The sequence below is a fragment of the Phoenix dactylifera genome, chromosome 4 (genome assembly GCF_051530095.1).
Source record: "Phoenix dactylifera cultivar Ajwa chromosome 4, Ajwa_hap1_PhDact_Kaust_v1.1, whole genome shotgun sequence".
In the NCBI taxonomy this organism is placed as follows: Eukaryota; Viridiplantae; Streptophyta; class Magnoliopsida; order Arecales; family Arecaceae; genus Phoenix; species Phoenix dactylifera.
Genome location: NC_143193.1, coordinates 37,958,416 through 37,976,119, shown reverse-complemented (window position 1 = coordinate 37,976,119; position 17,704 = coordinate 37,958,416). Strand labels below are relative to the sequence as shown.

Genomic DNA, 17,704 nt, shown 5'->3' with positions numbered 1-17,704 from the left:
TAAAAGGGAGTTTCGAAGGGCATGTCATGGGTGCGATCATACCAGCACTAATGCACCGGATCCCATCATAACTCCGCAGTTAGGCGTGCTTGGGCGAGAGAAGTACTAGGATGGGTGACCCCCTGGGAAGTCCTCGTGTTGCACCCTTTTTATTTTTTGCCCGCTTTTTTATTTTTTGATAATATTTATTTTTAATTTTTCGGCTTTTGGCTTTTCCTCTTCGGATAATTTTTTCCCCCCGAAAATAAACTGAGTCCGGAGACTGGCGGTGCCATGCCGCATAGCGGAACAGCGCGTTGAATCCTACGCAAGAACGGCCCCGGCAGCGCGAATGTCTCGGGCCGTCGAGGTCTGCTGCTTTGTCATAAAAGGGAGTTTCGAAGGGCATGTCATGGGTGCGATCATACCAGCACTAATGCACCGGATCCCATCAGAACTCCGCAGTTAAGCGTGCTTGGGCGAGAGTAGTACTAGGATGGGTGACCCCCTGGGAAGTCCTCGTGTTGCACCCCTTTTATTTTTTGCCCGCTTTTTTATTTTTTGATAACATTTATTTTTTTTTTTCGGCTTTTGGCTTTTCCTCTTCGGATAATTTTTTTCCTCCGAAAATAAACTGAGTCCGGAGACTGGCGGTGCCATGCCGCATAGCGGAACAGCGTGTTGAATCCTACGCCAGAATGGCCCCGGCAGCGCGAATGTCTCGGGCCGTCGAGGTCTGCTGCTTTGTCATAAAAGGGAGTTTCGAAGGGCATGTCTTGGGTGCGATCATACCAGCACTAATGCACCGGATCCTATCAGAACTCCGCAGTTAAGCGTGCTTGGGCGAGAGTAGTACTAGGATGGGTGACCCCCTGGGAAGTCCTCATGTTGCACCCTTTTTATTTTTTGCCCGCTTTTTTATTTTTTGATAATATTTATTTTTAATTTTTTGGCTTTTGGCTTTTCCTCTTCGGATAATTTTTTCCCCCCGAAAATAAACTGAGTCCGGAGACTGGCGGTGCCATGCCGCATAGCGGAACAGCGCGTTGAATCCTACGCCAGAACGGCCCCGGCAGCGCGAATGTCTCGGGCCGTCGCGGTCTGCTGCTTTGTCATAAAAGGGAGTTTCGAAGGGCATGTCATGGGTGCGATCATACCAGCACTAATGCACCGGATCCCATCAGAACTCCGCAGTTAAGCGTGCTTGGGCGAGAGTAGTACTAGGATGGGTGACCCCCAGGGAAGTCCTCGTGTTGCACCCTTTTTATTTTTTTCTCCACTTTTTTATTTTTTGATAATATTTATTTTTAATTTTTCGGCTTTTGGCTTTTCCTCTTCGGATAATTTTTTTCCCCCGAAAATAAACTGAGTCCGGAGACTGGCGGTGCCATGCCGCATAGCGGGACCAGCGCGTTGAATCCTACGCCAGAACGGCCCCGGCGGCGCGAATGTCTCGGGCCGTCGAGGTCTGCTGCTTTGTCATAAAAGGGAGTTTCGATGGGCATGTCATGGGTGCGATCATACCAGCACTAATGCACCGGATCCCATCATAACTCCGCAGTTAAGCGTGCTTGGGCGAGTGTAGTACTAGGATGGGTGACCCCCTGGGAAGTCCTCGTGTTGCACCCCTTTTATTTTTTGCCCGCTTTTTTATTTTTTGATAATATTTATTTTTAATTTTTCGGCTTTTGGCTTTTCCTCTTCGGATAATTTTTTTCTCCCGAAAATAAACTGAGTCCGGAGACTCGCGGTGCCATGCCGCATAGCGGAACAGCGCGTTGAATCCTACACCAGAACGGCCCCGGCAGCGCGAATGCCTCGGGCCGTCGAGGTCTGCTGCTTTGTCATAAAAGGGAGTTTCGAAGGGCATGTCATGGGTGCGATCATACCAGCACTAATGCGCCGGATCCGATCAGAACTCCGCAGTTAAGCGTGCTTGGGCGAGAGTAGTACTAGGATAGGTGACCCCCTGGGAAGTCCTCGTGTTGCACCCTTTTTATTTTTTGCCCGCTTTTTTATTTTTTGATAATATTTATTTTTAATTTTTTGGCTTTTGGCTTTTCCTCTTCGGATAATTTTTTCCCCCCGAAAATAAACTAAGTCCGGAGACTGGCGGTGCCATGCCGCATAGCGGAACAGCGCGTTGAATCCTACGCCAGAATGGCCCCGGCAGCGCGAATGTCTCGGGCCGTCAAGGTCTGCTGCTTTGTCATAAAAGGGAGTTTCGAAGGGCATGTCATGGGTGCGATCATACCAGCACTAATGCACCGGATCCCATCAGAACTCCGCAGTTAAGCGTGCTTGGGCGAGAGTAGTACTAGGATGGGTGACCCCCTGGAAAGTCCTCGTGTTGCACCCCTTTTATTTTTTGCCCGCTTTTTTATTTTTTGATAACATTTATTTTTTATTTTTCGGCTTTTGGCTTTTCCTCTTCGGATAATTTTTTTCCCCCGAAAATAAACTGAGTCCGGAGACTGGCGGTGCCATGCCGCATAGCGGAAGAGCGTGTTGAATCCTACGCCAGAACGGCCCCGGCAGCGCGAATGTCTCGGGCCGTCGAGGTCTGCTGCTTTGTCACAAAAGGGAGTTTCGAAGGGCATGTCTTGGGTGCAATCATACCAGCACTAATGCACCGGATCCTATCAGAACTCCGCAGTTAAGCGTGCTTGGGCGAGAGTAGTACTAGGATGGGTGACCCCCTGGGAAATCCTCGTGTTGCACCCCTTTTATTTTTTGCCCGCTTTTTTATTTTTTGATAATATTTATTATTAATTTTTCGGCTTTTGGCTTTTCCATTTCGGATAATTTTTTTCCCTCGAAAATAAACTGAGTCCGGAGGCTCGCGGTGCCATGCCGCATAGCGGAACAGCGCGTTGAATCCTACGCCAGAACGGCCCCGGCAGCGCGAATGTCTCGGGCCGTCGAGGTCTGCTGCTTTGTCATAAAAGGGAGTTTCGATGGGCATGTCATGGGTGCGATCATACCAGCACTAATGCACCGGATCCCATCATAACTCCGCAGTTAAGCGTGCTTGGGCGAGTGTAGTACTAGGATGGGTGACCCCCTGGGAAGTCCTCGTGTTGCACCCCTTTTATTTTTTGCCCGCTTTTTTATTTTTTGATAATATTTATTTTTAATTTTTCGGCTTTTGGCTTTTCCTCTTCGGATAATTTTTTTCTCCCGAAAATAAACTGAGTCCGGAGACTCGCGGTGCCATGCCGCATAGCGGAACAGCGCGTTGAATCCTACACCAGAACGGCCCCGGCAGCGCGAATGCCTCGGGCCGTCGAGGTCTGCTGCTTTGTCATAAAAGGGAGTTTCGAAGGGCATGTCATGGGTGCGATCATACCAGCACTAATGCGCCGGATCCGATCAGAACTCCGCAGTTAAGCGTGCTTGGGCGAGAGTAGTACTAGGATGGGTGACCCCCTGGGAAGTCCTCGTGTTGCACCCTTTTTATTTTTTGCCCGCTTTTTTATTTTTTGATAATATTTATTTTTAATTTTTTGGCTTTTGGCTTTTCCTCTTCGGATAATTTTTTCCCCCCGAAAATAAACTGAGTCCGGAGACTGGCGGTGCCATGCCGCATAGCGGAACAGCGCGTTGAATCCTACGCCAGAACGGCCCCGGCAGCGCGAATGTCTCGGGCCGTCGCGGTCTGCTGCTTTGTCATAAAAGGGAGTTTCGAAGGGCATGTCATGGGTGCGATCATACCAGCACTAATGCACCGGATCCCATCATAACTCCGCAGTTAGGCGTGCTTGGGCGAGAGAAGTACTAGGATGGGTGACCCCCTGGGAAGTCCTCGTGTTGCACCCTTTTTATTTTTTGCCCGCTTTTTTATTTTTTGATAATATTTATTTTTAATTTTTCGGCTTTTGGCTTTTCCTCTTCGGATAATTTTTTCCCCCCGAAAATAAACTGAGTCCGGAGACTGGCGGTGCCATGCCGCATAGCGGGACCAGCGCGTTGAATCCTACGCCAGAACGGCCCCGGCGGCGCGAATGTCTCGGGCCGTCGAGGTCTGCTGCTTTGTCATAAAAGGGAGTTTCGATGGGCATGTCATGGGTGCGATCATACCAGCACTAATGCACCGGATCCCATCATAACTCCGCAGTTAAGCGTGCTTGGGCGAGAGTAGTACTAGGATGGGTGACCCCCTGGGAAGTCCTCGTGTTGCACCCCTTTTATTTTTTGCCCGCTTTTTTATTTTTTGATAATATTTATTTTTAATTTTTCGGCTTTTGGCTTTTCCTCTTCGGATAATTTTTTTCCCCCGAAAATAAACTGAGTCCGGAGACTCGCGGTGCCATGCCGCATAGCGGAACAGCGCGTTGAATCCTACACCAGAACGGCCCCGGCAGCGCGAATGCCTCGGGCCGTCGAGGTCTGCTGCTTTGTCATAAAAGGGAGTTTCGAAGGGCATGTCATGGGTGCGATCATACCAGCACTAATGCGCCGGATCCGATCAGAACTCCGCAGTTAAGCGTGCTTGGGCGAGAGTAGTACTAGGATGGGTGACCCCCTGGGAAGTCCTCGTGTTGCACCCTTTTTATTTTTTGCCCGCTTTTTTATTTTTTGATAATATTTATTTTTAATTTTTTGGCTTTTGGCTTTTCCTCTTCGGATAATTTTTTCTCCCCGAAAATAAACTGAGTCCGGAGACTGGCGGTGCCATGCCGCATAGCGGAACAGCGCGTTGAATCCTACGCCAGAACGGCCCCGGCAGCGCGAATGTCTCGGGCCGTCGCGGTCTGCTGCTTTGTCATAAAAGGGAGTTTCGAAGGGCATGTCATGGGTGCGATCATACCAGCACTAATGCACCGGATCCCATCATAACTCCGCAGTTAGGCGTGCTTGGGCGAGAGAAGTACTAGGATGGGTGACCCCCTGGGAAGTCCTCGTGTTGCACCCTTTTTATTTTTTGCCCGCTTTTTTATTTTTTGATAATATTTATTTTTAATTTTTTGGCTTTTGGCTTTTCCTCTTCGGATAATTTTTTCCCCCCGAAAATAAACTGAGTCCGGAGACTGGCGGTGCCATGCCGCATAGCGGAACAGCGCGTTGAATCCTACGCCAGAACGGCCCCGGCAGCGCGAATGTCTCGGGCCGTCGAGGTCTGCTGCTTTGTCATAAAAGGGAGTTTCGAAGGGCATGTCATGGGTGCGATCATACCAGCACTAATGCACCGGATCCCATCAGAACTCCGCAGTTAAGCGTGCTTGGGCGAGAGTAGTACTAGGATGGGTGACCCCGTGGGAAGTCCTCGTGTTGCACCCCTTTTATTTTTTGCCCGCTTTTTTATTTTTTGATAACATTTATTTTTTATTTTTCGGCTTTTGGCTTTTCCTCTTCGGATAATTTTTTTCCTCCGAAAATAAACTGAGTCCGGAGACTGGCGGTGCCATGCCGCATAGCGGAACAGCGTGTTGAATCCTACGCCAGAATGGCCCCGGCAGCGCGAATGTCTCGGGCCGTCGAGGTCTGCTGCTTTGTCATAAAAGGGAGTTTCGAAGGGCATGTCTTGGGTGCGATCATACCAGCACTAATGCACCGGATCCTATCAGAACTCCGCAGTTAAGCGTGCTTGGGCGAGAGTAGTACTAGGATGGGTGACCCCCTGGGAAGTCCTCATGTTGCACCCTTTTTATTTTTTGCCCGCTTTTTTATTTTTTGATAATATTTATTTTTAATTTTTTGGCTTTTGGCTTTTCCTCTTAGGATAATTTTTTTCCCCCGACAATAAACTGAGTCTGGAGACTGGCGGTGCCATGCCGCATAGCGGGACTAGCGCGTTGAATCCTACGCCAGAACGGCCCCGGCAGCGCGAATGTCTCGGGCCGTCGAGGTCTGCTGCTTTGTCATAAAAGGGAGTTTCGAAGGGCATATCATGGGTGCGATCATACCAGCACTAATGCACCGGATCCCATCAGAACTCCGCAGTTAAGCGTGCTTGGGCGAGAGTAGTACTAGGATGGGTGACCCCATGGGAAGTCCTCGTGTTGCACCCCTTTTATTTTTTGCCCGCTTTTTTCTTTTTTGATAACATTTATCTTTAATTGTTTGGCTTTTGGCTTTTCCTCTTCGGATAATTTTTTTCCCTCGAAAATAAACTGAGTCCGGAGACTCGCGGTGCCATGCCGCATAGCGGAACAGCGCATTGAATCCTACGCCAGAACGGCCCCGGCAGCGCGAATGTCTCGGGCCGTCGAGGTCTGCTGCTTTGTCATAAAAGGGTGTTTCGATGGGCATGTCATGGGTGCGATCATACCAGCACTAATGCACCGGATCCCATCAGAACTCCGCAGTTAAGCGTGCTTGGGCGAGAGTAGTACTAGGATGGGTGACCCCCTGGGAAGTCCTCGTGTTGCACCCCTTTTATTTTTTGCCCGCTTTTTTATTTTTTGATAATAATTATTTTTAATTTTTCGGCTTTTGGCTTTTCCTCTTCGGATAATTTTTTTCCCCCGAAAATAAACTGAGTCCGGAGACTCGCGGTGCCATGCCGCATAGCGGAACAGCGCGTTGAATCCTACGCCAGAACGGCCCCGGCAGCGCGAATGTCTCGGGCCGTCGAGGTCTGCTGCTTTGTCATAAAAGGGAGTTTCGAAGGGCATGTCATGGGTGCGATCATACCAGCACTAATGCACCGGATCCCATCAGAACTCCGCAGTTAAGCGTGCTTGGGCGAGAGTAGTACTAGGATGGGTGACCCCCTGGGAAGTCCTCGTGTTGCACCCTTTTTATTTTTTTCTCCACTTTTTTATTTTTTGATAATATTTATTTTTAATTTTTCGGCTTTTGGCTTTTCCTCTTCGGATAATTTTTTTCCCCCGAAAATAAACTGAGTCCGGAGACTGGCGGTGCCATGCCGCATAGCGGGACCAGCGCGTTGAATCCTACGCCAGAACGGCCCCGGCGGCGCGAATGTCTCGGGCCGTCGAGGTCTGCTGCTTTGTCATAAAAGGGAGTTTCGATGGGCATGTCATGGGTGCGATCATACCAGCACTAATGCACCGGATCCCATCATAACTCCGCAGTTAAGCGTGCTTGGGCGAGTGTAGTACTAGGATGGGTGACCCCCTGGGAAGTCCTCGTGTTGCACCCCTTTTATTTTTTGCCCGCTTTTTTATTTTTTGATAATATTTATTTTTAATTTTTCGGCTTTTGGCTTTTCCTCTTCGGATAATTTTTTTCTCCCGAAAATAAACTGAGTCCGGAGACTCGCGGTGCCATGCCGCATAGCGGAACAGCGCGTTGAATCCTACACCAGAACGGCCCCGGCAGCGCGAATGCCTCGGGCCGTCGAGGTCTGCTGCTTTGTCATAAAAGGGAGTTTCGAAGGGCATGTCATGGGTGCGATCATACCAGCACTAATGCGCCGGATCCGATCAGAACTCCGCAGTTAAGCGTGCTTGGGCGAGAGTAGTACTAGGATAGGTGACCCCCTGGGAAGTCCTCGTGTTGCACCCTTTTTATTTTTTGCCCGCTTTTTTATTTTTTGATAATATTTATTTTTAATTTTTTGGCTTTTGGCTTTTCCTCTTCGGATAATTTTTTCCCCCCGAAAATAAACTAAGTCCGGAGACTGGCGGTGCCATGCCGCATAGCGGAACAGCGCGTTGAATCCTACGCCAGAATGGCCCCGGCAGCGCGAATGTCTCGGGCCGTCAAGGTCTGCTGCTTTGTCATAAAAGGGAGTTTCGAAGGGCATGTCATGGGTGCGATCATACCAGCACTAATGCACCGGATCCCATCAGAACTCCGCAGTTAAGCGTGCTTGGGCGAGAGTAGTACTAGGATGGGTGACCCCCTGGAAAGTCCTCGTGTTGCACCCCTTTTATTTTTTGCCCGCTTTTTTATTTTTTGATAACATTTATTTTTTATTTTTCGGCTTTTGGCTTTTCCTCTTCGGATAATTTTTTTCCCCCGAAAATAAACTGAGTCCGGAGACTGGCGGTGCCATGCCGCATAGCGGAAGAGCGTGTTGAATCCTACGCCAGAACGGCCCCGGCAGCGCGAATGTCTCGGGCCGTCGAGGTCTGCTGCTTTGTCACAAAAGGGAGTTTCGAAGGGCATGTCTTGGGTGCAATCATACCAGCACTAATGCACCGGATCCTATCAGAACTCCGCAGTTAAGCGTGCTTGGGCGAGAGTAGTACTAGGATGGGTGACCCCCTGGGAAATCCTCGTGTTGCACCCCTTTTATTTTTTGCCCGCTTTTTTATTTTTTGATAATATTTATTATTAATTTTTCGGCTTTTGGCTTTTCCATTTCGGATAATTTTTTTCCCTCGAAAATAAACTGAGTCCGGAGGCTCGCGGTGCCATGCCGCATAGCGGAACAGCGCGTTGAATCCTACGCCAGAACGGCCCCGGCAGCGCGAATGTCTCGGGCCGTCGAGGTCTGCTGCTTTGTCATAAAAGGGAGTTTCGATGGGCATGTCATGGGTGCGATCATACCAGCACTAATGCACCGGATCCCATCATAACTCCGCAGTTAAGCGTGCTTGGGCGAGTGTAGTACTAGGATGGGTGACCCCCTGGGAAGTCCTCGTGTTGCACCCCTTTTATTTTTTGCCCGCTTTTTTATTTTTTGATAATATTTATTTTTAATTTTTCGGCTTTTGGCTTTTCCTCTTCGGATAATTTTTTTCTCCCGAAAATAAACTGAGTCCGGAGACTCGCGGTGCCATGCCGCATAGCGGAACAGCGCGTTGAATCCTACACCAGAACGGCCCCGGCAGCGCGAATGCCTCGGGCCGTCGAGGTCTGCTGCTTTGTCATAAAAGGGAGTTTCGAAGGGCATGTCATGGGTGCGATCATACCAGCACTAATGCGCCGGATCCGATCAGAACTCCGCAGTTAAGCGTGCTTGGGCGAGAGTAGTACTAGGATGGGTGACCCCCTGGGAAGTCCTCGTGTTGCACCCTTTTTATTTTTTGCCCGCTTTTTTATTTTTTGATAATATTTATTTTTAATTTTTTGGCTTTTGGCTTTTCCTCTTCGGATAATTTTTTCCCCCCGAAAATAAACTGAGTCCGGAGACTGGCGGTGCCATGCCGCATAGCGGAACAGCGCGTTGAATCCTACGCCAGAACGGCCCCGGCAGCGCGAATGTCTCGGGCCGTCGCGGTCTGCTGCTTTGTCATAAAAGGGAGTTTCGAAGGGCATGTCATGGGTGCGATCATACCAGCACTAATGCACCGGATCCCATCATAACTCCGCAGTTAGGCGTGCTTGGGCGAGAGAAGTACTAGGATGGGTGACCCCCTGGGAAGTCCTCGTGTTGCACCCTTTTTATTTTTTGCCCGCTTTTTTATTTTTTGATAATATTTATTTTTAATTTTTCGGCTTTTGGCTTTTCCTCTTCGGATAATTTTTTCCCCCCGAAAATAAACTGAGTCCGGAGACTGGCGGTGCCATGCCGCATAGCGGAACAGCGCGTTGAATCCTACGCCAGAACGGCCCCGGCAGCGCGAATGTCTCGGGCCGTCGAGGTCTGCTGCTTTGTCATAAAAGGGAGTTTCGAAGGGCATGTCATGGGTGCGATCATACCAGCACTAATGCACCGGATCCCATCAGAACTCCGCAGTTAAGCGTGCTTGGGCGAGAGTAGTACTAGGATGGGTGACCCCCTGGGAAGTCCTCGTGTTGCACCCCTTTTATTTTTTGCCCGCTTTTTTATTTTTTGATAACATTTATTTTTTTTTTTCGGCTTTTGGCTTTTCCTCTTCGGATAATTTTTTTCCTCCGAAAATAAACTGAGTCCGGAGACTGGCGGTGCCATGCCGCATAGCGGAACAGCGTGTTGAATCCTACGCCAGAATGGCCCCGGCAGCGCGAATGTCTCGGGCCGTCGAGGTCTGCTGCTTTGTCATAAAAGGGAGTTTCGAAGGGCATGTCTTGGGTGCGATCATACCAGCACTAATGCACCGGATCCTATCAGAACTCCGCAGTTAAGCGTGCTTGGGCGAGAGTAGTACTAGGATGGGTGACCCCCTGGGAAGTCCTCATGTTGCACCCTTTTTATTTTTTGCCCGCTTTTTTATTTTTTGATAATATTTATTTTTAATTTTTTGGCTTTTGGCTTTTCCTCTTCGGATAATTTTTTCCCCCCGAAAATAAACTGAGTCCGGAGACTGGCGGTGCCATGCCGCATAGCGGAACAGCGCGTTGAATCCTACGCCAGAACGGCCCCGGCAGCGCGAATGTCTCGGGCCGTCGCGGTCTGCTGCTTTGTCATAAAAGGGAGTTTCGAAGGGCATGTCATGGGTGCGATCATACCAGCACTAATGCACCGGATCCCATCAGAACTCCGCAGTTAAGCGTGCTTGGGCGAGAGTAGTACTAGGATGGGTGACCCCCAGGGAAGTCCTCGTGTTGCACCCTTTTTATTTTTTTCTCCACTTTTTTATTTTTTGATAATATTTATTTTTAATTTTTCGGCTTTTGGCTTTTCCTCTTCGGATAATTTTTTTCCCCCGAAAATAAACTGAGTCCGGAGACTGGCGGTGCCATGCCGCATAGCGGGACCAGCGCGTTGAATCCTACGCCAGAACGGCCCCGGCGGCGCGAATGTCTCGGGCCGTCGAGGTCTGCTGCTTTGTCATAAAAGGGAGTTTCGATGGGCATGTCATGGGTGCGATCATACCAGCACTAATGCACCGGATCCCATCATAACTCCGCAGTTAAGCGTGCTTGGGCGAGTGTAGTACTAGGATGGGTGACCCCCTGGGAAGTCCTCGTGTTGCACCCCTTTTATTTTTTGCCCGCTTTTTTATTTTTTGATAATATTTATTTTTAATTTTTCGGCTTTTGGCTTTTCCTCTTCGGATAATTTTTTTCTCCCGAAAATAAACTGAGTCCGGAGACTCGCGGTGCCATGCCGCATAGCGGAACAGCGCGTTGAATCCTACACCAGAACGGCCCCGGCAGCGCGAATGCCTCGGGCCGTCGAGGTCTGCTGCTTTGTCATAAAAGGGAGTTTCGAAGGGCATGTCATGGGTGCGATCATACCAGCACTAATGCGCCGGATCCGATCAGAACTCCGCAGTTAAGCGTGCTTGGGCGAGAGTAGTACTAGGATAGGTGACCCCCTGGGAAGTCCTCGTGTTGCACCCTTTTTATTTTTTGCCCGCTTTTTTATTTTTTGATAATATTTATTTTTAATTTTTTGGCTTTTGGCTTTTCCTCTTCGGATAATTTTTTCCCCCCGAAAATAAACTAAGTCCGGAGACTGGCGGTGCCATGCCGCATAGCGGAACAGCGCGTTGAATCCTACGCCAGAATGGCCCCGGCAGCGCGAATGTCTCGGGCCGTCAAGGTCTGCTGCTTTGTCATAAAAGGGAGTTTCGAAGGGCATGTCATGGGTGCGATCATACCAGCACTAATGCACCGGATCCCATCAGAACTCCGCAGTTAAGCGTGCTTGGGCGAGAGTAGTACTAGGATGGGTGACCCCCTGGAAAGTCCTCGTGTTGCACCCCTTTTATTTTTTGCCCGCTTTTTTATTTTTTGATAACATTTATTTTTTATTTTTCGGCTTTTGGCTTTTCCTCTTCGGATAATTTTTTTCCCCCGAAAATAAACTGAGTCCGGAGACTGGCGGTGCCATGCCGCATAGCGGAAGAGCGTGTTGAATCCTACGCCAGAACGGCCCCGGCAGCGCGAATGTCTCGGGCCGTCGAGGTCTGCTGCTTTGTCACAAAAGGGAGTTTCGAAGGGCATGTCTTGGGTGCAATCATACCAGCACTAATGCACCGGATCCTATCAGAACTCCGCAGTTAAGCGTGCTTGGGCGAGAGTAGTACTAGGATGGGTGACCCCCTGGGAAATCCTCGTGTTGCACCCCTTTTATTTTTTGCCCGCTTTTTTATTTTTTGATAATATTTATTATTAATTTTTCGGCTTTTGGCTTTTCCATTTCGGATAATTTTTTTCCCTCGAAAATAAACTGAGTCCGGAGGCTCGCGGTGCCATGCCGCATAGCGGAACAGCGCGTTGAATCCTACGCCAGAACGGCCCCGGCAGCGCGAATGCCTCGGGCCGTCGAGGTCTGCTGCTTTGTCATAAAAGGGAGTTTCGAAGGGCATGTCATGGGTGCGATCATACCAGCACTAATGCGCCGGATCCGATCAGAACTCCGCAGTTAAGCGTGCTTGGGCGAGAGTAGTACTAGGATAGGTGACCCCCTGGGAAGTCCTCGTGTTGCACCCTTTTTATTTTTTGCCCGCTTTTTTATTTTTTGATAATATTTATTTTTAATTTTTTGGCTTTTGGCTTTTCCTCTTCGGATAATTTTTTCCCCCCGAAAATAAACTAAGTCCGGAGACTGGCGGTGCCATGCCGCATAGCGGAACAGCGCGTTGAATCCTACGCCAGAATGGCCCCGGCAGCGCGAATGTCTCGGGCCGTCAAGGTCTGCTGCTTTGTCATAAAAGGGAGTTTCGAAGGGCATGTCATGGGTGCGATCATACCAGCACTAATGCACCGGATCCCATCAGAACTCCGCAGTTAAGCGTGCTTGGGCGAGAGTAGTACTAGGATGGGTGACCCCCTGGAAAGTCCTCGTGTTGCACCCCTTTTATTTTTTGCCCGCTTTTTTATTTTTTGATAACATTTATTTTTTATTTTTCGGCTTTTGGCTTTTCCTCTTCGGATAATTTTTTTCCCCCGAAAATAAACTGAGTCCGGAGACTGGCGGTGCCATGCCGCATAGCGGAAGAGCGTGTTGAATCCTACGCCAGAACGGCCCCGGCAGCGCGAATGTCTCGGGCCGTCGAGGTCTGCTGCTTTGTCACAAAAGGGAGTTTCGAAGGGCATGTCTTGGGTGCAATCATACCAGCACTAATGCACCGGATCCTATCAGAACTCCGCAGTTAAGCGTGCTTGGGCGAGAGTAGTACTAGGATGGGTGACCCCCTGGGAAATCCTCGTGTTGCACCCCTTTTATTTTTTGCCCGCTTTTTTATTTTTTGATAATATTTATTATTAATTTTTCGGCTTTTGGCTTTTCCATTTCGGATAATTTTTTTCCCTCGAAAATAAACTGAGTCCGGAGGCTCGCGGTGCCATGCCGCATAGCGGAACAGCGCGTTGAATCCTACGCCAGAACGGCCCCGGCAGCGCGAATGTCTCGGGCCGTCGAGGTCTGCTGCTTTGTCATAAAAGGGAGTTTCGATGGGCATGTCATGGGTGCGATCATACCAGCACTAATGCACCGGATCCCATCATAACTCCGCAGTTAAGCGTGCTTGGGCGAGTGTAGTACTAGGATGGGTGACCCCCTGGGAAGTCCTCGTGTTGCACCCCTTTTATTTTTTGCCCGCTTTTTTATTTTTTGATAATATTTATTTTTAATTTTTCGGCTTTTGGCTTTTCCTCTTTGGATAATTTTTTTCTCCCGAAAATAAACTGAGTCCGGAGACTCGCGGTGCCATGCCGCATAGCGGAACAGCGCGTTGAATCCTACACCAGAACGGCCCCGGCAGCGCGAATGCCTCGGGCCGTCGAGGTCTGCTGCTTTGTCATAAAAGGGAGTTTCGAAGGGCATGTCATGGGTGCGATCATACCAGCACTAATGCGCCGGATCCGATCAGAACTCCGCAGTTAAGCGTGCTTGGGCGAGAGTAGTACTAGGATGGGTGACCCCCTGGGAAGTCCTCGTGTTGCACCCTTTTTATTTTTTGCCCGCTTTTTTATTTTTTGATAATATTTATTTTTAATTTTTTGGCTTTTGGCTTTTCCTCTTCGGATAATTTTTTCCCCCCGAAAATAAACTGAGTCCGGAGACTGGCGGTGCCATGCCGCATAGCGGAACAGCGCGTTGAATCCTACGCCAGAACGGCCCCGGCAGCGCGAATGTCTCGGGCCGTCGCGGTCTGCTGCTTTGTCATAAAAGGGAGTTTCGAAGGGCATGTCATGGGTGCGATCATACCAGCACTAATGCACCGGATCCCATCATAACTCCGCAGTTAGGCGTGCTTGGGCGAGAGAAGTACTAGGATGGGTGACCCCCTGGGAAGTCCTCGTGTTGCACCCTTTTTATTTTTTGCCCGCTTTTTTATTTTTTGATAATATTTATTTTTAATTTTTCGGCTTTTGGCTTTTCCTCTTCGGATAATTTTTTCCCCCCGAAAATAAACTGAGTCCGGAGACTGGCGGTGCCATGCCGCATAGCGGAACAGCGCGTTGAATCCTACGCCAGAACGGCCCCGGCAGCGCGAATGTCTCGGGCCGTCGAGGTCTGCTGCTTTGTCATAAAAGGGAGTTTCGAAGGGCATGTCATGGGTGCGATCATACCAGCACTAATGCACCGGATCCCATCAGAACTCCGCAGTTAAGCGTGCTTGGGCGAGAGTAGTACTAGGATGGGTGACCCCCTGGGAAGTCCTCGTGTTGCACCCCTTTTATTTTTTGCCCGCTTTTTTATTTTTTGATAACATTTATTTTTTTTTTTCGGCTTTTGGCTTTTCCTCTTCGGATAATTTTTTTCCTCCGAAAATAAACTGAGTCCGGAGACTGGCGGTGCCATGCCGCATAGCGGAACAGCGTGTTGAATCCTACGCCAGAATGGCCCCGGCAGCGCGAATGTCTCGGGCCGTCGAGGTCTGCTGCTTTGTCATAAAAGGGAGTTTCGAAGGGCATGTCTTGGGTGCGATCATACCAGCACTAATGCACCGGATCCTATCAGAACTCCGCAGTTAAGCGTGCTTGGGCGAGAGTAGTACTAGGATGGGTGACCCCCTGGGAAGTCCTCATGTTGCACCCTTTTTATTTTTTGCCCGCTTTTTTATTTTTTGATAATATTTATTTTTAATTTTTTGGCTTTTGGCTTTTCCTCTTCGGATAATTTTTTCCCCCCGAAAATAAACTGAGTCCGGAGACTGGCGGTGCCATGCCGCATAGCGGAACAGCGCGTTGAATCCTACGCCAGAACGGCCCCGGCAGCGCGAATGTCTCGGGCCGTCGCGGTCTGCTGCTTTGTCATAAAAGGGAGTTTCGAAGGGCATGTCATGGGTGCGATCATACCAGCACTAATGCACCGGATCCCATCAGAACTCCGCAGTTAAGCGTGCTTGGGCGAGAGTAGTACTAGGATGGGTGACCCCCAGGGAAGTCCTCGTGTTGCACCCTTTTTATTTTTTTCTCCACTTTTTTATTTTTTGATAATATTTATTTTTAATTTTTCGGCTTTTGGCTTTTCCTCTTCGGATAATTTTTTTCCCCCGAAAATAAACTGAGTCCGGAGACTGGCGGTGCCATGCCGCATAGCGGGACCAGCGCGTTGAATCCTACGCCAGAACGGCCCCGGCGGCGCGAATGTCTCGGGCCGTCGAGGTCTGCTGCTTTGTCATAAAAGGGAGTTTCGATGGGCATGTCATGGGTGCGATCATACCAGCACTAATGCACCGGATCCCATCATAACTCCGCAGTTAAGCGTGCTTGGGCGAGAGTAGTACTAGGATGGGTGACCCCCTGGGAAGTCCTCGTGTTGCACCCCTTTTATTTTTTGCCCGCTTTTTTATTTTTTGATAATATTTATTTTTAATTTTTCGGCTTTTGGCTTTTCCTCTTCGGATAATTTTTTTCCCCCGAAAATAAACTGAGTCCGGAGACTCGCGGTGCCATGCCGCATAGCGGAACAGCGCGTTGAATCCTACACCAGAACGGCCCCGGCAGCGCGAATGCCTCGGGCCGTCGAGGTCTGCTGCTTTGTCATAAAAGGGAGTTTCGAAGGGCATGTCATGGGTGCGATCATACCAGCACTAATGCGCCGGATCCGATCAGAACTCCGCAGTTAAGCGTGCTTGGGCGAGAGTAGTACTAGGATGGGTGACCCCCTGGGAAGTCCTCGTGTTGCACCCTTTTTATTTTTTGCCCGCTTTTTTATTTTTTGATAATATTTATTTTTAATTTTTTGGCTTTTGGCTTTTCCTCTTCGGATAATTTTTTCTCCCCGAAAATAAACTGAGTCCGGAGACTGGCGGTGCCATGCCGCATAGCGGAACAGCGCGTTGAATCCTACGCCAGAGCGGCCCCGGCAGCGCGAATGTCTCGGGCCGTCGCGGTCTGCTGCTTTGTCATAAAAGGGAGTTTCGAAGGGCATGTCATGGGTGCGATCATACCAGCACTAATGCACCGGATCCCATCATAACTCCGCAGTTAGGCGTGCTTGGGCGAGAGAAGTACTAGGATGGGTGACCCCCTGGGAAGTCCTCGTGTTGCACCCTTTTTATTTTTTGCCCGCTTTTTTATTTTTTGATAATATTTATTTTTAATTTTTTGGCTTTTGGCTTTTCCTCTTCGGATAATTTTTTCCCCCCGAAAATAAACTGAGTCCGGAGACTGGCGGTGCCATGCCGCATAGCGGAACAGCGCGTTGAATCCTACGCCAGAACGGCCCCGGCAGCGCGAATGTCTCGGGCCGTCGAGGTCTGCTGCTTTGTCATAAAAGGGAGTTTCGAAGGGCATGTCATGGGTGCGATCATACCAGCACTAATGCACCGGATCCCATCAGAACTCCGCAGTTAAGCGTGCTTGGGCGAGAGTAGTACTAGGATGGGTGACCCCCTGGGAAGTCCTCGTGTTGCACCCCTTTTATTTTTTGCCCGCTTTTTTATTTTTTGATAACATTTATTTTTTATTTTTCGGCTTTTGGCTTTTCCTCTTCGGATAATTTTTTTCCTCCGAAAATAAACTGAGTCCGGAGACTGGCGGTGCCATGCCGCATAGCGGAACAGCGTGTTGAATCCTACGCCAGAATGGCCCCGGCAGCGCGAATGTCTCGGGCCGTCGAGGTCTGCTGCTTTGTCATAAAAGGGAGTTTCGAAGGGCATGTCTTGGGTGCGATCATACCAGCACTAATGCACCGGATCCTATCAGAACTCCGCAGTTAAGCGTGCTTGGGCGAGAGTAGTACTAGGATGGGTGACCCCCTGGGAAGTCCTCATGTTGCACCCTTTTTATTTTTTGCCCGCTTTTTTATTTTTTGATAATATTTATTTTTAATTTTTTGGCTTTTGGCTTTTCCTCTTAGGATAATTTTTTTCCCCCGACAATAAACTGAGTCTGGAGACTGGCGGTGCCATGCCGCATAGCGGGACTAGCGCGTTGAATCCTACGCCAGAACGGCCCCGGCAGCGCGAATGTCTCGGGCCGTCGAGGTCTGCTGCTTTGTCATAAAAGGGAGTTTCGAAGGGCATATCATGGGTGCGATCATACCAGCACTAATGCACCGGATCCCATCAGAACTCCGCAGTTAAGCGTGCTTGGGCGAGAGTAGTACTAGGATGGGTGACCCCATGGGAAGTCCTCGTGTTGCACCCCTTTTATTTTTTGCCCGCTTTTTTCTTTTTTGATAACATTTATCTTTAATTGTTTGGCTTTTGGCTTTTCCTCTTCGGATAATTTTTTTCCCTCGAAAATAAACTGAGTCCGGAGACTCGCGGTGCCATGCCGCATAGCGGAACAGCGCATTGAATCCTACGCCAGAACGGCCCCGGCAGCGCGAATGTCTCGGGCCGTCGAGGTCTGCTGCTTTGTCATAAAAGGGTGTTTCGATGGGCATGTCATGGGTGCGATCATACCAGCACTAATGCACCGGATCCCATCAGAACTCCGCAGTTAAGCGTGCTTGGGCGAGAGTAGTACTAGGATGGGTGACCCCCTGGGAAGTCCTCGTGTTGCACCCCTTTTATTTTTTGCCCACTTTTTTATTTTT

General features: G+C 49.4%; 43 non-coding genes and 6 pseudogenes across 43 annotated transcripts; all 49 read left to right on the top strand.

Moving 5' to 3' along the window:
- Positions 1 to 28: 28 nt before the first annotated feature.
- On the top strand, positions 29 to 147 carry LOC149764581 (5S ribosomal RNA; annotated as a pseudogene).
- A 246-nt stretch (positions 148 to 393) lies between these two features.
- LOC149764580 (5S ribosomal RNA) lies at positions 394 to 512 on the top strand. The gene has a single exon (XR_016411228.1). It is a non-coding gene; the product is annotated as a 5S ribosomal RNA (ribosomal RNA).
- Positions 513 to 757: 245 nt separating this feature from the next.
- LOC149764579 (5S ribosomal RNA) lies at positions 758 to 876 on the top strand. Its single transcript, XR_016407523.1, has one exon. It is a non-coding gene; the product is annotated as a 5S ribosomal RNA (ribosomal RNA).
- Positions 877 to 1,122: 246 nt separating this feature from the next.
- LOC149764578 (5S ribosomal RNA) lies at positions 1,123 to 1,241 on the top strand. The gene has a single exon (XR_016401175.1). It is a non-coding gene; the product is annotated as a 5S ribosomal RNA (ribosomal RNA).
- Positions 1,242 to 1,489: 248 nt separating this feature from the next.
- Positions 1,490 to 1,608, top strand: LOC149764577 (5S ribosomal RNA). The gene has a single exon (XR_016407147.1). It is a non-coding gene; the product is annotated as a 5S ribosomal RNA (ribosomal RNA).
- Positions 1,609 to 1,854: 246 nt separating this feature from the next.
- On the top strand, positions 1,855 to 1,973 carry LOC149764576 (5S ribosomal RNA). The gene has a single exon (XR_016408317.1). It is a non-coding gene; the product is annotated as a 5S ribosomal RNA (ribosomal RNA).
- A 246-nt stretch (positions 1,974 to 2,219) lies between these two features.
- On the top strand, positions 2,220 to 2,338 carry LOC149764575 (5S ribosomal RNA). Its single transcript, XR_016403150.1, has one exon. It is a non-coding gene; the product is annotated as a 5S ribosomal RNA (ribosomal RNA).
- Positions 2,339 to 2,584: 246 nt separating this feature from the next.
- Positions 2,585 to 2,703, top strand: LOC149764574 (5S ribosomal RNA). Its single transcript, XR_016403578.1, has one exon. It is a non-coding gene; the product is annotated as a 5S ribosomal RNA (ribosomal RNA).
- A 246-nt stretch (positions 2,704 to 2,949) lies between these two features.
- On the top strand, positions 2,950 to 3,068 carry LOC149764573 (5S ribosomal RNA). Its single transcript, XR_016407146.1, has one exon. It is a non-coding gene; the product is annotated as a 5S ribosomal RNA (ribosomal RNA).
- Positions 3,069 to 3,314: 246 nt separating this feature from the next.
- On the top strand, positions 3,315 to 3,433 carry LOC149764572 (5S ribosomal RNA). Its single transcript, XR_016405766.1, has one exon. It is a non-coding gene; the product is annotated as a 5S ribosomal RNA (ribosomal RNA).
- A 246-nt stretch (positions 3,434 to 3,679) lies between these two features.
- On the top strand, positions 3,680 to 3,798 carry LOC149764571 (5S ribosomal RNA; annotated as a pseudogene).
- Positions 3,799 to 4,045: 247 nt separating this feature from the next.
- On the top strand, positions 4,046 to 4,164 carry LOC149764570 (5S ribosomal RNA). Its single transcript, XR_016405972.1, has one exon. It is a non-coding gene; the product is annotated as a 5S ribosomal RNA (ribosomal RNA).
- A 246-nt stretch (positions 4,165 to 4,410) lies between these two features.
- LOC149764569 (5S ribosomal RNA) lies at positions 4,411 to 4,529 on the top strand. Its single transcript, XR_016405765.1, has one exon. It is a non-coding gene; the product is annotated as a 5S ribosomal RNA (ribosomal RNA).
- A 246-nt stretch (positions 4,530 to 4,775) lies between these two features.
- Positions 4,776 to 4,894, top strand: LOC149764568 (5S ribosomal RNA; annotated as a pseudogene).
- Positions 4,895 to 5,140: 246 nt separating this feature from the next.
- Positions 5,141 to 5,259, top strand: LOC149764567 (5S ribosomal RNA). Its single transcript, XR_016412584.1, has one exon. It is a non-coding gene; the product is annotated as a 5S ribosomal RNA (ribosomal RNA).
- Positions 5,260 to 5,505: 246 nt separating this feature from the next.
- Positions 5,506 to 5,624, top strand: LOC149764566 (5S ribosomal RNA). Its single transcript, XR_016407522.1, has one exon. It is a non-coding gene; the product is annotated as a 5S ribosomal RNA (ribosomal RNA).
- A 247-nt stretch (positions 5,625 to 5,871) lies between these two features.
- Positions 5,872 to 5,990, top strand: LOC149764565 (5S ribosomal RNA). The gene has a single exon (XR_016412580.1). It is a non-coding gene; the product is annotated as a 5S ribosomal RNA (ribosomal RNA).
- A 246-nt stretch (positions 5,991 to 6,236) lies between these two features.
- On the top strand, positions 6,237 to 6,355 carry LOC149764564 (5S ribosomal RNA). The gene has a single exon (XR_016411227.1). It is a non-coding gene; the product is annotated as a 5S ribosomal RNA (ribosomal RNA).
- Positions 6,356 to 6,601: 246 nt separating this feature from the next.
- On the top strand, positions 6,602 to 6,720 carry LOC149764563 (5S ribosomal RNA). The gene has a single exon (XR_016412351.1). It is a non-coding gene; the product is annotated as a 5S ribosomal RNA (ribosomal RNA).
- A 248-nt stretch (positions 6,721 to 6,968) lies between these two features.
- Positions 6,969 to 7,087, top strand: LOC149764562 (5S ribosomal RNA). Its single transcript, XR_016407144.1, has one exon. It is a non-coding gene; the product is annotated as a 5S ribosomal RNA (ribosomal RNA).
- Positions 7,088 to 7,333: 246 nt separating this feature from the next.
- LOC149764561 (5S ribosomal RNA) lies at positions 7,334 to 7,452 on the top strand. The gene has a single exon (XR_016408316.1). It is a non-coding gene; the product is annotated as a 5S ribosomal RNA (ribosomal RNA).
- Positions 7,453 to 7,698: 246 nt separating this feature from the next.
- LOC149764560 (5S ribosomal RNA) lies at positions 7,699 to 7,817 on the top strand. Its single transcript, XR_016403149.1, has one exon. It is a non-coding gene; the product is annotated as a 5S ribosomal RNA (ribosomal RNA).
- Positions 7,818 to 8,063: 246 nt separating this feature from the next.
- Positions 8,064 to 8,182, top strand: LOC149764559 (5S ribosomal RNA). Its single transcript, XR_016403577.1, has one exon. It is a non-coding gene; the product is annotated as a 5S ribosomal RNA (ribosomal RNA).
- Positions 8,183 to 8,428: 246 nt separating this feature from the next.
- Positions 8,429 to 8,547, top strand: LOC149764558 (5S ribosomal RNA). The gene has a single exon (XR_016407143.1). It is a non-coding gene; the product is annotated as a 5S ribosomal RNA (ribosomal RNA).
- Positions 8,548 to 8,793: 246 nt separating this feature from the next.
- On the top strand, positions 8,794 to 8,912 carry LOC149764557 (5S ribosomal RNA). The gene has a single exon (XR_016405764.1). It is a non-coding gene; the product is annotated as a 5S ribosomal RNA (ribosomal RNA).
- Positions 8,913 to 9,158: 246 nt separating this feature from the next.
- LOC149764556 (5S ribosomal RNA) lies at positions 9,159 to 9,277 on the top strand (annotated as a pseudogene).
- A 246-nt stretch (positions 9,278 to 9,523) lies between these two features.
- On the top strand, positions 9,524 to 9,642 carry LOC149764555 (5S ribosomal RNA). Its single transcript, XR_016411225.1, has one exon. It is a non-coding gene; the product is annotated as a 5S ribosomal RNA (ribosomal RNA).
- A 245-nt stretch (positions 9,643 to 9,887) lies between these two features.
- LOC149764554 (5S ribosomal RNA) lies at positions 9,888 to 10,006 on the top strand. The gene has a single exon (XR_016407521.1). It is a non-coding gene; the product is annotated as a 5S ribosomal RNA (ribosomal RNA).
- A 246-nt stretch (positions 10,007 to 10,252) lies between these two features.
- On the top strand, positions 10,253 to 10,371 carry LOC149764553 (5S ribosomal RNA). Its single transcript, XR_016401173.1, has one exon. It is a non-coding gene; the product is annotated as a 5S ribosomal RNA (ribosomal RNA).
- Positions 10,372 to 10,619: 248 nt separating this feature from the next.
- On the top strand, positions 10,620 to 10,738 carry LOC149764552 (5S ribosomal RNA). Its single transcript, XR_016407142.1, has one exon. It is a non-coding gene; the product is annotated as a 5S ribosomal RNA (ribosomal RNA).
- Positions 10,739 to 10,984: 246 nt separating this feature from the next.
- LOC149764551 (5S ribosomal RNA) lies at positions 10,985 to 11,103 on the top strand. The gene has a single exon (XR_016408315.1). It is a non-coding gene; the product is annotated as a 5S ribosomal RNA (ribosomal RNA).
- A 246-nt stretch (positions 11,104 to 11,349) lies between these two features.
- Positions 11,350 to 11,468, top strand: LOC149764550 (5S ribosomal RNA). The gene has a single exon (XR_016403148.1). It is a non-coding gene; the product is annotated as a 5S ribosomal RNA (ribosomal RNA).
- Positions 11,469 to 11,714: 246 nt separating this feature from the next.
- LOC149764549 (5S ribosomal RNA) lies at positions 11,715 to 11,833 on the top strand. Its single transcript, XR_016403576.1, has one exon. It is a non-coding gene; the product is annotated as a 5S ribosomal RNA (ribosomal RNA).
- A 246-nt stretch (positions 11,834 to 12,079) lies between these two features.
- On the top strand, positions 12,080 to 12,198 carry LOC149764548 (5S ribosomal RNA). The gene has a single exon (XR_016408313.1). It is a non-coding gene; the product is annotated as a 5S ribosomal RNA (ribosomal RNA).
- A 246-nt stretch (positions 12,199 to 12,444) lies between these two features.
- LOC149764547 (5S ribosomal RNA) lies at positions 12,445 to 12,563 on the top strand. Its single transcript, XR_016403147.1, has one exon. It is a non-coding gene; the product is annotated as a 5S ribosomal RNA (ribosomal RNA).
- Positions 12,564 to 12,809: 246 nt separating this feature from the next.
- Positions 12,810 to 12,928, top strand: LOC149764546 (5S ribosomal RNA). The gene has a single exon (XR_016403575.1). It is a non-coding gene; the product is annotated as a 5S ribosomal RNA (ribosomal RNA).
- Positions 12,929 to 13,174: 246 nt separating this feature from the next.
- Positions 13,175 to 13,293, top strand: LOC149764545 (5S ribosomal RNA). Its single transcript, XR_016407141.1, has one exon. It is a non-coding gene; the product is annotated as a 5S ribosomal RNA (ribosomal RNA).
- Positions 13,294 to 13,539: 246 nt separating this feature from the next.
- Positions 13,540 to 13,658, top strand: LOC149764544 (5S ribosomal RNA). The gene has a single exon (XR_016405763.1). It is a non-coding gene; the product is annotated as a 5S ribosomal RNA (ribosomal RNA).
- Positions 13,659 to 13,904: 246 nt separating this feature from the next.
- Positions 13,905 to 14,023, top strand: LOC149764543 (5S ribosomal RNA; annotated as a pseudogene).
- Positions 14,024 to 14,269: 246 nt separating this feature from the next.
- LOC149764542 (5S ribosomal RNA) lies at positions 14,270 to 14,388 on the top strand. Its single transcript, XR_016411224.1, has one exon. It is a non-coding gene; the product is annotated as a 5S ribosomal RNA (ribosomal RNA).
- Positions 14,389 to 14,633: 245 nt separating this feature from the next.
- On the top strand, positions 14,634 to 14,752 carry LOC149764541 (5S ribosomal RNA). The gene has a single exon (XR_016407520.1). It is a non-coding gene; the product is annotated as a 5S ribosomal RNA (ribosomal RNA).
- A 246-nt stretch (positions 14,753 to 14,998) lies between these two features.
- On the top strand, positions 14,999 to 15,117 carry LOC149764540 (5S ribosomal RNA). Its single transcript, XR_016401172.1, has one exon. It is a non-coding gene; the product is annotated as a 5S ribosomal RNA (ribosomal RNA).
- A 248-nt stretch (positions 15,118 to 15,365) lies between these two features.
- LOC149764539 (5S ribosomal RNA) lies at positions 15,366 to 15,484 on the top strand. Its single transcript, XR_016405971.1, has one exon. It is a non-coding gene; the product is annotated as a 5S ribosomal RNA (ribosomal RNA).
- Positions 15,485 to 15,730: 246 nt separating this feature from the next.
- On the top strand, positions 15,731 to 15,849 carry LOC149764538 (5S ribosomal RNA). The gene has a single exon (XR_016405761.1). It is a non-coding gene; the product is annotated as a 5S ribosomal RNA (ribosomal RNA).
- Positions 15,850 to 16,095: 246 nt separating this feature from the next.
- LOC149764537 (5S ribosomal RNA) lies at positions 16,096 to 16,214 on the top strand (annotated as a pseudogene).
- Positions 16,215 to 16,460: 246 nt separating this feature from the next.
- LOC149764536 (5S ribosomal RNA) lies at positions 16,461 to 16,579 on the top strand. Its single transcript, XR_016411223.1, has one exon. It is a non-coding gene; the product is annotated as a 5S ribosomal RNA (ribosomal RNA).
- A 246-nt stretch (positions 16,580 to 16,825) lies between these two features.
- Positions 16,826 to 16,944, top strand: LOC149764535 (5S ribosomal RNA). The gene has a single exon (XR_016407519.1). It is a non-coding gene; the product is annotated as a 5S ribosomal RNA (ribosomal RNA).
- Positions 16,945 to 17,191: 247 nt separating this feature from the next.
- On the top strand, positions 17,192 to 17,310 carry LOC149764534 (5S ribosomal RNA). Its single transcript, XR_016412579.1, has one exon. It is a non-coding gene; the product is annotated as a 5S ribosomal RNA (ribosomal RNA).
- A 246-nt stretch (positions 17,311 to 17,556) lies between these two features.
- On the top strand, positions 17,557 to 17,675 carry LOC149764533 (5S ribosomal RNA). Its single transcript, XR_016411222.1, has one exon. It is a non-coding gene; the product is annotated as a 5S ribosomal RNA (ribosomal RNA).
- The last annotated feature ends 29 nt before the right edge of the window (positions 17,676 to 17,704 follow it).